The sequence below is a fragment of the Protopterus annectens genome, chromosome 1.part0, assembly GCF_019279795.1.
Source record: "Protopterus annectens isolate FY-2018-M chromosome 1.part0, PAN1.0, whole genome shotgun sequence".
NCBI classification, from domain to species: domain Eukaryota; kingdom Metazoa; phylum Chordata; order Ceratodontiformes; family Protopteridae; genus Protopterus; species Protopterus annectens.
The window spans coordinates 1,557,110,142-1,557,123,144 of record NC_056725.1 but is presented as its reverse complement, the minus strand read 5'-3'; the positions used below and the strand labels follow the sequence as shown (position 1 = coordinate 1,557,123,144).

The 13,003-nt window shown below is 38.7% G+C and overlaps 1 protein-coding gene across 1 annotated transcript in view; it reads left to right on the top strand.

The window, feature by feature from the left end:
- Positions 1–13,003, top strand: part of PRKN (parkin RBR E3 ubiquitin protein ligase) — a 4,754,857-nt gene that overhangs the window by 4,670,101 nt on the left and 71,753 nt on the right. The window lies entirely within an intron of this gene.

Sequence of the window (13,003 nt, the reverse complement as noted above, 5' to 3'; positions counted from 1 at the left end):
GAGGTTGTTCTGAGTTAGGTAATGTATGATTTGTAAATGGATAGTTTTTTCTAATATTTTTGAGAGAGGGGAAAGTATGGCTATGGGTCTAAAATTGGTTATGTCTGTGTTTTTACCATCTTTGTGTAGAGGGATGATGTATGTGTGGCGCCAGATGGTTGGGGCATATGACTCTTGTATTGATCTATTTATAACAATAGATATGGGGTATACAAGAACAGCAATTTTAAAGTATTGCTAAATGGATGGTTAAATGAGGAAATAAAGATGACTAGAGGATTGAAACAAGGATGTCCTATGAGCAGTGTTTTATTTGCTATAGTTATGAATTCTATACTGACAAAAATAAATGAAGATATGATAGAGGAAAGGTTTATACAAAATGAAGGTATTTAATATCCAGTTATATTGTGTGCAGGCAGTATGCTTTTTGTAACTAAAAATAGTAAAATTGTTAGAACAGATGACTGCAAAGTTTAGGCATGTGTTTAAATAGCAATAAAAGTAAATGATTTGGACTTGAAGAAGTAATAAAGGGTATTAATTTTAGGACAGATGGAATTTTGGTGTTAGAAATTACTTTTGGACCTATTGAAGTTGTTAAGGAACAATGGATACAAATTTTACAGGATCTGAGAGAGTTGAATATTACATGGAGTAAATATAGATCATCTCACATAAGAAAGTTCACTTAATTAATATAATATGGATGGGGTAGATTGCTTATATAGTGAGCATGTATATGATACCAAAAGAAATAGAAAAGCAGATTATTGTATTAACATTTAGATTTATCTGGGATTCTAGAATGAACCCAGAATATCATATGTGAATAGGGATACAGGAGGTTTGGGATTATTAAGTCTAGTGGTGAATTTATTCAGTGTTAGAATGGATTAATGGAGACAAGAGTGTTTATATAAGAAAATTATTTAGGGGTAAGTGTAATAAAAGAATGGGATTTAATAAGATCAAATAAAAGAGAAAGAGAGTGGAGAACTGAAGAAATAAAAAGTTATAAGAAAAAATAAAAATATGGAATAACATATAGACAAAGTTGAAATAACAGAACAATGTGGTGTAAAAAAACATCATGATAGAATATTATTATGTTAATCCATGGAGCAGTTTAACAACAGAAAAAACATAGCTATAAAGTTAAGAAATGTTTGGTGTATAAATAATGAAGAGTGCCATTATTTTTTGTGGAAACTACAAATTAATAAGTTACTGGTTAAGGCAAATATGCCATATAAATAAAATGAAAGAATATGTGTTTATTGTAAGGAATTAGAAACCACAGATAATTTTTTTTGAACTGTAAGAGAGTTTAGATGTTCTGGAAAATATTAATAGAAAAGAAAAAAATTTGAAGGAATTTCAAGATTATGAACAATTGAATATGGAGATGGTTGAATATGGATTCTATAAATTATTTGGAATGAGAAATTGAAGGAAATTATGTTTAATGGTAAGTGGGTAATTCCAAATGGGTCTATATTACCATGTCGACAGGGCTGTTCATTGAACGCTCATATGTCAACACATGTACACAGAAATACCTAAATGTCGAATGGCCACAAAAGTGATTTTTTTTTTCCCAGGGAAAATAATTGCTGAGCCGTTGTCAGGAATTTGCTGTTTCCTCCACTGTAGTGTGATCTCAGTTTTGGTATATTTAAGTGTCTGTCGGTTTGCTTTGTTTTTTGTTTGCCCGTGATTTTTTTCCTGGGGGAAAAAAATCACTTTTGTGGCCATTCAGGTATTTTGGTGTACATGTCGACGTAAGGGCGTTCGATGAACAGCCCTGTTGACATGGTAATATAGACCCATTCCAAATATATTGAGAAATATTAAATGGTGGTTGTAGAAAAAGGAGTGGGGGCTGATAAATATGCTACTTGTAATTTTGTGGAGTTGTATTTCTGTTTGTCATTAATGTAAATATGTTCATAATTTATTTTGTATTCTTGTAAATAATGTGTGTGCATGTATACATACACGCATACATACACACACACACACATATATATATATATATATATATATATATATATATATATATATGTGTGTGTGTGTGTGTGTGTGTGTCTATCTTTGTAGAAAATAAAGGACCCCTACTTTTTTGATAGGTGCTGAGTAATCTTTTACATCCACCTGAGCTATCACTAACTCAAGCAGATGGGCCTTTCATTTAATGTCTCATCTGAAGGATAGCACACTCAGAAGTATAGCAGTGCAGTCAGCAAGTTAATGTCAGTTACAAATATCATGCAATTTTTATACATTATATTGAAAAGGTAGTAAGTTCTTAGATCTTTTCATGCCACTGAAATACACACATTGCAACTTCAATCATGCATTTTTATTGCAGCTACTGCACGTTTTATAAGATTTAAGTACAGTTCCTGGCCTGTTAGAGTATGACTCAGAAAACAATGGCAGATTTATTCTCAAATATCACAGAAAAGAATGGTATAGAAACATGGGAATCATAAAGGTTACCACCATACCTAAGTCTACACTAAGTATACACTTTCTACCTGAATAGTCAGCACAAGCAATGTGGTAGGGATGTTCTTGAATACTTGAAACATACATTAAGTATACACTTAATGTACACTCAGAGGTAACCAGGGTTGCCAGACGTCCCTATTTGGGTGGGACTGTCCCGAGATCAGCAGTCTGATCCCGAGTCCCACCCTGCTGGTTTAAATCCCGGCCAGCCTCCGCTTTGTTTTTTTTTGTTTTTTTTTTTGATTGGCCCATATACCTGGCATACAGGCCAATCAAAAATCGCTAAACACGGAGCCTCTTGTGTTCTGCCGTATGCCGGTGCAGATCTGCAGATCTTTAATGTGGAGCTCTGTTCTGCATTAAAGACCTTTTATTTTTTTTTTTGCTCTTCACTTTTTTTTTTGTCCCTACCTGGCTGATATGAAATCTGGCAACCCTGGAGGTAACCTTTATGAATCCCAGGGATTATGTCAGAATATTACTGGTCAAATGCATAGCAAGTCTGAGAAGAAGAAGGTTCAAAGAGCTATATGTAAAAGACAGGAAAGCATTAGAAATATGTGGGTAAATAATTTGTCAGTAAAAGTAAAATTGTTGTATAAAAGAGTTGAAGAAAGTGTATGCAGTCTCTGTGAAACAGAACAAATAGCTGAACATATGGTTGCAAAATGTAAAACAGTACAGAACTTTTGGGAAAGGTACCAAATGTGTTCATAATTGAACATTTAATGAATGTATCTATAAAAATTACCTTTCATGGAATGTATAAAACAAAAGATAAAGTATTAGTGGAGCAAATAGATAAAATGTTACATGTATGGTTTGTGGCTTATGTGGATAGAAAGATGTGAAAAGGTGTAACAATAAATAGAATTTGAAAGAAGCTGATCAAAATTAGATTTCTGGTTATGGCAAAAAGTGTCAAGGTTAGAAAAGAAGAAATGAAAATAATTCTAAATACTGTATGTACTTCTATAAGATGGAATATATATAAAATACTGTTTGATATTCAGGCTGTATGTGAATATGTAATAAATAAATATCACAAATATAGTACAGGACCTGTACTTCTTGCAATAAATGCTATGAGATCTTTAGCATCCACCTAAACTACCACAAACTTAAGCAGACAGAACTTGGTTTTCCATTTTATATAAAGAATAACATTATGTTGCACTATGGTGTCAGTTCCGAAAAATAAATCAAAGTGCCTGGTGTGGGAATAGAACCCATCATTAACATATTCAGGTATAATGCCAGAAACAGGGGAAATGCAGTCAAATAACTGAAATCATAAATGTCTTTAAAAATGGTGTCTGTCACTGTATTTCAGTTGTTCATGCATGCACTCTTGTGTAATTTATATTGCTGGCTTCTTCATTGTTCAGACCTGCCAGTTAACTGTGTTCCATGTTTTCTCCTGTCTGTAGAAAGCCTTGTTATGAAATCCATGAACTAGAATAGTAGATGCTTTAGGTTTGATCACTGCCAGTGCATATTAAGGACCAGTAATCCACATGCCTGCACTTGCTTTTCCATTCGTCTCACAAATGTCTGGTGCCATATAATACAAAACAAAAAGAAGGAGGATTTATGCAAAGACAGTTCAGCAGTTATAGTTGGCAACAGACTGAAGATGCTACAAGAGGAGTCAAAGTGTCTCAGCACATGTTCCACTGGAGGTAGTATTCATGAGTTTCTGTTAAGTGTTGCGTAAAAGAATCTCAAGGGGTCATCAGTATTCCACAGAAATACTTACATTCCTATAAAACAACAGAGATGTTAAAAATAACACCTACACAAAACACTGATTATCTCAGCTAATAACATATGTTCTCCTAGGAAGTGTTTAATTTTATTCCTTTTATGATTCCCCAGAACACATTAAGACAGCTTCTCAGTCCCTTTGAGTTATAATAATGCATTACGTGAATGACCTCAGTCAAGCACAGTCCTAGTGCAAACCAAAATAAACACGTAAGAAAAGCAATGCAAGGGTTATCAAGTGTATATAAATTGTCTCTTGTGCAGATACACTTTTGGGAATTCAACTCTGTGTCCTAGGAGACATTTGTAATGCTTATGAGAACACATCTTGAATTCATGGAGACACAAGCAAATATAAAATAAAGCAGCCATAAAGTATCACTTTAAATAATGCATTTCTACATTGACTAACACGCAGATGGTCAGATAACACACACAAGCTGCTCACCACTTCCTGTTACACACCCATAGTATTTCAGAGACACATCTATGTTGCAAACATTCATAAAGTCTTTCTTGGGCTGAACATGTCTTAAAATAAAAAAGTGAAGTGTCTAAGTAAGCTTTGAAGACCAAGTTTATTGTTTCTGTGCAAATAAAATATAATGAACCTCTCCTAACTCAACTAAAACACCACTAACCTTTTTAGAGTAGTATGTAGCTACTATACTGAAGGGAAGGGATCATACATTCCTCCCCATAGTACCACAATAAGCTGACTTTGTCTGCTGCTTGATCCTACTGCAACGTCTGATCTGTACTGATCTCATCATTTGTGATTCTAGCACATGCTAATATGTAGGTATATTTCTTACACATCATTGCTGCTGGTTTTATATATTGCTATTTATCACTGTACCAGTATATGTTGTCATGGGTGTGGCTAGACCTGTGAAGCAAGACCTGGATGTGGAAGATACCTGCTTGCCTTGACTTCATCAAGCAAACTGCAGTCTCTGTCCTTCAGACAAATAAGCTACTATTGTTAAATAGTTAAATATTAGATAACTATAGCTAAATAGGTACTATTACTAATGGAGACTATTGCTAAACAGTATTTAAATTCAAGTCAAGTGAGTCTTTTGGGCAGTACAGTCATAAATTTGTACCCATTAATGTATACCCAGAGGTTTAAAATATGAACAGAACTATGCAGTTTTTATAAAGGGACCCAAGATTATTCATAGGTTAATAGGTTGGTACTAGGCTAGGTGAAAAGTGGGAATACCTCATACAGTGTTAATTTACTACCTGTATGACATAGCAACAACATCTAAAGTAATTAGTCATGATAATAAAGGTTCCTGAACAATCACAGAACAAATTCCTTTCTTGAAAGTTTAATATTTTCATCTTAAGGTGCATAGTTGTTGTTGGTCCAGGGCATCTTAATAGCAGTATATTTATTGATCAGAATGTTTTAGTGTAACTTAATTCAATAAAATGGTTCACTGAGCATATTTTACCAGCAACCCTGCTGGCTGTACAGTTTGCTGTAAGCAACTCAGCACATCAAAGAAACAGGAAGCATGCCTTCATTGAATTATCACTTAAGACATAGGCAAATGTACATTTATATAAAAGAAAACAAACTATATTATCTTGTTCCTAGTTACAAACATTATACATCTTGTTTCTTTTGTATAGCTATCATGAATCCAATATTACGCACATTTTTCATTTCCGTCCTTCTCTTAAATCTTTCTCATCCTCCAAAACATTATTCTGCATCTTTTGTTCCTACAATTTTTTGATGTAATTTGGCCCTACCCTTTTCTAAAGATCCCATTTCCAGTTCTTTTACTGTATCTCTGTTACAATATTCAATATTTCAAATACACTTGGTTTAGATTTTGATTTCCATTTTCTAGTAATTGCTTTTTTTAGCAGCCAACAGAATTCAACTTAGCAAGGCCTTACTGTGTCTAGGCAGTTCAGATCTTGTATCCCAGATCAAAAAAATAATTTCCTTAGTTACACCTTTATTTACCCAATATTTTTGACAGAGTACTCTGTAGGAAATTTTTAAAGTCTGCCAGCTCATTATGCTCCTAACATCTATGTTCCCATTTATCTCTTTCTTGTCCATCACACCTCCAGAATTTGCCATCTACCTGTGGAAAAATTCTCTGAAGTCTGCTTGGGATATAAAATACCCATGCAAACACTTCCAGGCAAAAATATTAAATCTTCCAATACTTGGGAGCCATACATATGTCCTCCCATTGTTTCCTTGTGAATTTCTTATCCATTCTCTCTTAGCAATTTCTAACCTCCTCTTATTGATTTGTATAAGTTAACATGCAATACTTTATATGCCCAATTATCCCTTTTTAACAGTAGCTTCTGTTCTACATTCAGTTAAACAACATTACCAGAGCAGGTCATTCATATGGAATTCCCCTATCTCTTTCTGTTTGCCTGTACTGATATCAATCGCTAATAGGAAGGCTGTCTTGAGTCTGCAGTCTAAATGTCTTCTTGGCCTCTTCCTATTCTATTACCTTTCCCTTTCCAGTTATTTCTTCCCAATACATTGGTTCCTCTGCTATTTTTTTCCAATAAATTCCATCTGCTTCTTACCTATTCTCTATATCCCTAATTGCTGTCATACCTATTAGCAAAATCTCCTTTCTCCACTCTAATGTTGACTTAGTTCTTAGAATACTTTCTGCTAATTTATGAATATAATATTCCATATTGTTGTTATTCTCCTTAAGGATCTGCACCCAAAATCCCACACTTTCTTTCTTGAACTTCCCTCCTATTTCATCAGCATCCCTTTCCATTTTGATTTATAGCTTTCAGCTTGAGCTTTAACTATGTAGCTCTAAAATATCCCTTCAAATCAGGTAATCCCAAGCCACCTTGTTCTGTTGGAAGGATCACCTTATCCCACTTAACCCTTGCCCTCTTCCCCTTCCAGAAAAAATAATTCAATTCTTTATTAACTATTGTTCACAACCATTCATCTGGTTGATAACAAATTGCTTGATCTGTATATAAAACTAAATGAACTAAAACATTTTTCACTGCTTATATCTTGATATCCATATTCATAAACAAAGAGTTTCCATTTTCTCAGTTTTTGTATTATTGCTTGTTTAGTCTCTTTCCACATATCCTTAGCTGCTATGACAGAATCCTTTTTAATCCATACTCCAAAGTTCTTAATTTTATTGTGCCCCTATAAATACAGGTTTTGCTGGACCAGTTCATGTGTGGTCATATAGATTACAGCTATAGCCTTTGTTTTATCTTCAATAATTCTATATCCTGAAAAGACTTGAAACTGTTTCAAGATGTTCCACAAAAATGAGATATCCTTTTCAGGTTTATCAGGTTCAAAATAATATTGTCTGCAAATAAAGCTGACTTGTCTTGATTACTATACCAAGTATATCCTTGAACTTCTGAATCTCTTATTTTCTTTGCCAGTGGCCCTAAATTTAAAGCAAATAAACAGGAAAGAGAACACCCCTGCATGGTTCTGTTCAGACACATCTTGTCAGAAAGGAATCCTCCCACTTTAATTTTTGCCTCTGATCCATCATGTATCCTCCTAATTAACCTAATTATTGTATCAGGGAATGTAAATGCTTCCATTGCCCTACTCATAAAATGACAGCTTACTCTGTTGAGTACTTTCTCTGCATCAAAACCTACAAACCAACAGTAGTATTTTCTTACACTCTGTTTCCCTCTGAATCATCACTGTTCTATTCATGTTGTCAAATATTTGCCTCCCCTCCACAAAACCACATTGATCCATATATATCAATTTTGGCAACACCTTTGCCATTCTTTTGGTTATTATAGACATAAACACTTTATAGTCATGGTTTACATTTGAAATGGGCCTATATGAAGTTGGGTCTGATGGGTTTTTTAAAATATTTAGGTATTACAGCCATCACAGTTTTCTTCCAAGATGTTTGTGCTTCCTCTCCTTTAAAATACTGTTAAACTCCTCCAGTTCTTTATCACTTTCTTCCCTCCTAGCTTCCAGATTTCCACAGGAATACCATCTATTCCTGAAGACTTTCTTAAAGATTGACTGTACATTAGCATTTTTACCTATTCTCCTCCTATTTTAACTGTTAAGTTTTGCGCCTCATCTACCTCTAACCTTGGCATACTTAAGTCTTCCATAAATATCTCTATTTGTGCTCTGACTTGGTTTCCACATTTCTCTGCATTATGCATATTTTCATAACATTTCAGAAATATGTCTAATACCTCTATAGGCTCTCTGGTTATTTTTCTTGTTATAGGCTCACTAAATTTGACAACAACCCTTTCTACTTTCTGTTGCCTAAGTCATTGTGTTACTTTGGAGTTATTAAAAAACAGTTAACAGCAAACTTTCTAAACTCATGCATATTATCCAAATAATCTCTTATTTTCTCTTTAGCCCTCTACAGTTGTGCTCTTCTTTCTCTGCAAGATTCCCCTTATTCTGCAATGATTTAACCATTGTCAGCCTCTCTAAACAATTCCTGTTAATTCTAAACCATATCCTTTTACCTTTTTCTTTCTTCCTTGTTTTTAAACTCCCCTTTCATTTCATCTACTCACTAGCTATAACTTCTTAAGACATTTCTATCTTCCCTTGTAACACACAAATAATTTCTACTACCCATGCCCTAAATTCCCCACTTTTTTACAAGTGGTGGGGAAACACCAGTGTCTCATTTTTATTTCATTATCCTCCATTTTCATCTTAGTTTTTAGTGATCCATGATCTGAAATAGTTATTGGATGTGTGTCAAAGCTCTCAGTTAAATGCTTATGTTCCTGTGAAATATAAATGTTAAGTTGTCTGTCTCGCCTTCATTTTTGCTGGTTGGGTTTGGAGCCAGTCCTCGGCTCCAACTCGGCCATCTTCAAAAGCTCGAGAGCTGCTTACTGGCTCGAGGCCACCCCCATCCCATGATGCCTGGCGCTAGATACCCAGATCTCATTTGCCGCTTCTGCTGCGAGGTTGTTCTGCTGGCTCAGGTCATATAAAACCTATTATTACTAGTTTTTTCAGTCATAAAAACTGTTAGTTTAGTGTAGACTTCCCTTTTTAGTTATAACTATTGTATTTTAATGTTTTCTATCTGAATCCCTTCTCTTTTTCAGAAACTCGTTTTAATTAGAGAGTCCCCCCCCCTTTTTCTAGCCCTTTCCTTACCTCAAAAGGTTTCCGTTTAAGTTAGAGGATAACCTTTTTCTGTCTTTCTCTCTTAAAAAAAAAAAAAAAAAAAAAAAAAAAAAAATTGTTGTTGATTATAGTATTAGCTAGTTTAGTTATACTTCTGGTAGTAGTAGTTATTGTGTTTGTGGTATTTTAACCTTAACTTCTGTATTTGGGTTTTTTCCTTGGTTTCTATTCAGGATGTCCAAGGATCCCAAGCCGTCCTGATTCAAGAAGTGTGACTCATGCTGTCAGAAGTTGTCTCTGATAGATGGGCACACTTCTTGTGTTTATTGTCTGGGCGCCGTGCACCTGCAGGACTCTTGCTCGATTTGCCACGTATTTAGTTCAAGAGTCCTGCAGGAGCACAAAAACAAGATGATCCTGGGGGGTTTACTTAAGCCCCAAGATTCACCAGCTAAGGCTCAGTCAGTGAAATCTTCTAAGACACCTAAACCTTCGGCTCCCAGTTCGGAGCCGTCGCTGGGTGAAACGGTACCATCTATCTCGGTTCCGGTGGGAACCGAGGTTTCTCCTTCCCAGTTGGCCCCGACACATTCCTCGGAGCTGTCTGGGAGTCAAAAAAGATCTAGGTCTCCCTCTCTGGAGTCGATACGTTTGGCTCCGAGATCACCTTTGCTCCACTTGGAGCGTAGTCACCACTCATCCCACTCTTCTCGGTCCTCGAGACTTTCAGACCATGACGAGGAAAGAGTGGTCAGTAGACTGTTAAAATCGCAGGCCCTAGCAAAAATGTTGTCCAGCCCCCCTCATCAGGGATCGGCTCCGCCCACGTCTACAGATATTCCTCCTCTGACTCCTTTGAGCTCGGAGCCGGAGTTCATTGGGGTTCAAGTCGTGGAACTGTCGGCTCCGATACCTTGTCCTTCGGTTCTGTCGTCAGCTTCGATCCCTTCCATGGTACCGTCCCTGGAGGGATCTGGGTGCCAAGACTCCCTCATCCGACCCAGTTCTCCCCCTCGGGGCTGCGGCTCAGGTGAGCTCGGCTCCCACATCAGCCTCGGAGCCATCCCTCCCGGTGCGGGGAGGGATTCCAATTTCTTCAGAACTGGAGCTCTCTCTGCGTCCGGGCAGGGACGCTTTCGAGGTGATGAGGTGTGTGCTGGCCCCGGAGTCAGCCCCACGATCAACTCCATCGGCTCCTCCCCCTGTGGTGCCTGCGTCAGCCTCTGCCCCTATTCCAGACCCCAAGAGTGGGGATCCAGTGCTCCAGGACACCCCTTTGGGTGTATTGTCCTCTTCTGAGGCCTCCCCTGATCATTCAGAGGAGCCACCTCGCAAGAGGAAATGCAAGAGGAAGCATGTTGACTCCCCTCAGTCTGTCACCTCAGATACCGACTTGGAGGATTCGGAAGGGTCCCCTAGATCCCCCTCTGAAGATGTCTCCTTTTCAGACATCCTTGAGATGCTTAGGCAGAGGGGGAACTGGACTACCCTAGCCCCTTCTGAGGATGAGTCGGTATTCCTGGATGCGTTTGGCTCCCGACCTTCCACCTCCTGGGTGTCTCCGCCCTTCGACCCACTGATGTCTGTCGTGGCTCGAAGGGCGAGGTCGGCTCCAGATTCCATGGAACCAACCCCTAGGAGACCTGCTAAATTCATAACAGCTCCAGAGGACAAACAATTTTTGACGAAGGGCGTCCCCGTTGATACCATGGTGGTTGCAGCGGCCACGAAAAAGGAGTTAGCTGAAACTTCTTCATCTGTTCATCCTCCTAATAAGGAGTCTAGGACAATGGACAGATACAGGAAGCAGATGTTCGCTTCAGAGACCTACTCCATGAGGTCCCTGAATTATTTGTGCCACTTCACCCATCTTCAGAGGGATCTCCTTAAAGAGCTTGGAGATACCCTCCAAGATCCATCAGCTGAGGGAGCTCAAGCTAAGATGGCTTCCCAGCTGGCGACTCTAAATTCAGTGGTAAACTCCTCCATGAGGCTCATATCTTATGCCGCCGATGGTGCGAATAGAGCCACAGCCACAGGTGTTGCCCTGAGGAGGCACGCTTGGATGCAGCTATGTAACTTTGCGGAACCTTTCAGAGTGTCTTTCACCAATACCCCCTTTGATGGATCCGCTCTTTTTGGATCACAGGTAAAGGATACCCTTACCAGGTGTGAGCAGGAAGGCAAGTCTCTCTCTGCCGTGGGAGTCTGTTTTTTCCACTCTGTCCAGACCCTATCCCAAAGGTCAGAAGAGTGGAAAAATGTGGTTCCGGAAATCCCAGGGAGCCTTGCCGGACACACGTGGTGAGTTCCCGTCCAGGGGCAGAGGAGGGAACAATAATAGACGCTGCCCCTGTGGCAGAAGGGGTCCGCAAAACCATGGCAGCAGAGAATCCTTCTCTGACAAGCCCTTTCAGCATCCCTGAAGGGTTGCCCGGCTGCCCACCAATGGAGGCAGTCGGGCGAAGATTAGCACTGTACCCAAAAGTCTGGCAAGGGATAACTCGAGACAAGTGGGTACAGTCCCTTATATCCGGAGGCTACAAAATCCCTTTCCTGCGCCCTCCTGTATTGTCAAACAAGTCCCTTCCAGATGTTCCACCCAGTCTAAGGGATCAAGCAGTTCAAGAAATTTCAAAACTGCTAAGAAAAAGAGTCATCCAGGAAGTCTGAGCAGACCAGCTAGGATCCAAAACTTACTCAAGGTTCTTTTTGGTACCAAAAAAGACAGGGGACTGGAGACCCATTCTGGATCTCAGCAGACTAAACAGGTCTTTTCAAAGAACCAAGTTTCCGATGTTCACTCTGCAGTCCATTCTACCCTTTCTGGGTCAGGACAATTGGATGTGCTCTATAGATCTTCAGGATGCGTATTACCATATCGAAATGGACAAGCGCTCCAGAAGATTCCTCCGGTTCTGGCTGGGAGCCAGTCATTATCAATTCAGAGCTCTGCCCTTTGGTCTCACCACAGCCCCCAGGGTGTTCACCAAATGTATGGCAGTAGTTACCGCTCATCTCAGATGGTTAGGATTCCAGGTGTTTCCATATTTAGATGACTGGCTCCTCACTGCTTCCACAAGGCATCAACTTCTGCTAGCCAGAGACTACACTATCCAGACTTGCTCCAGGCTAGGTATCACAATAAATTTTGAAAAATCTGCATTGTCGCCCTGTCAGTTTATCACCTTTATAGGCGCAAATTTAAATAAAAAAGACATATTGGCGAGCCTCCCACCAGACAGAGTACAAGTAATTTGCCAACATGTGCAGGTCTTATTAGCATGCAGAAGAATTCAAGCCAGGTTCGTCCTCCAATCTCTAGATCTCATGGTAGTAGCAATTGTGCTCTTTCCTCTAGCTCGTTTTCACATGAGGATTCTCCAGTGGCTTCTCTTCACCCAATGGTCCTTCCAGCAGCTTCCTATGTCTCACAAGATTATGATCACAGAAGCATGCAAAAAGCACCTTGCATGGTGGATGGTCTCCACATCAGTACCTCAAGGCAGACCCTTTGTCCCATCACCTCCAGTTGCTACAGTAACCACGGATGCCTCCCTGATTGGGTGG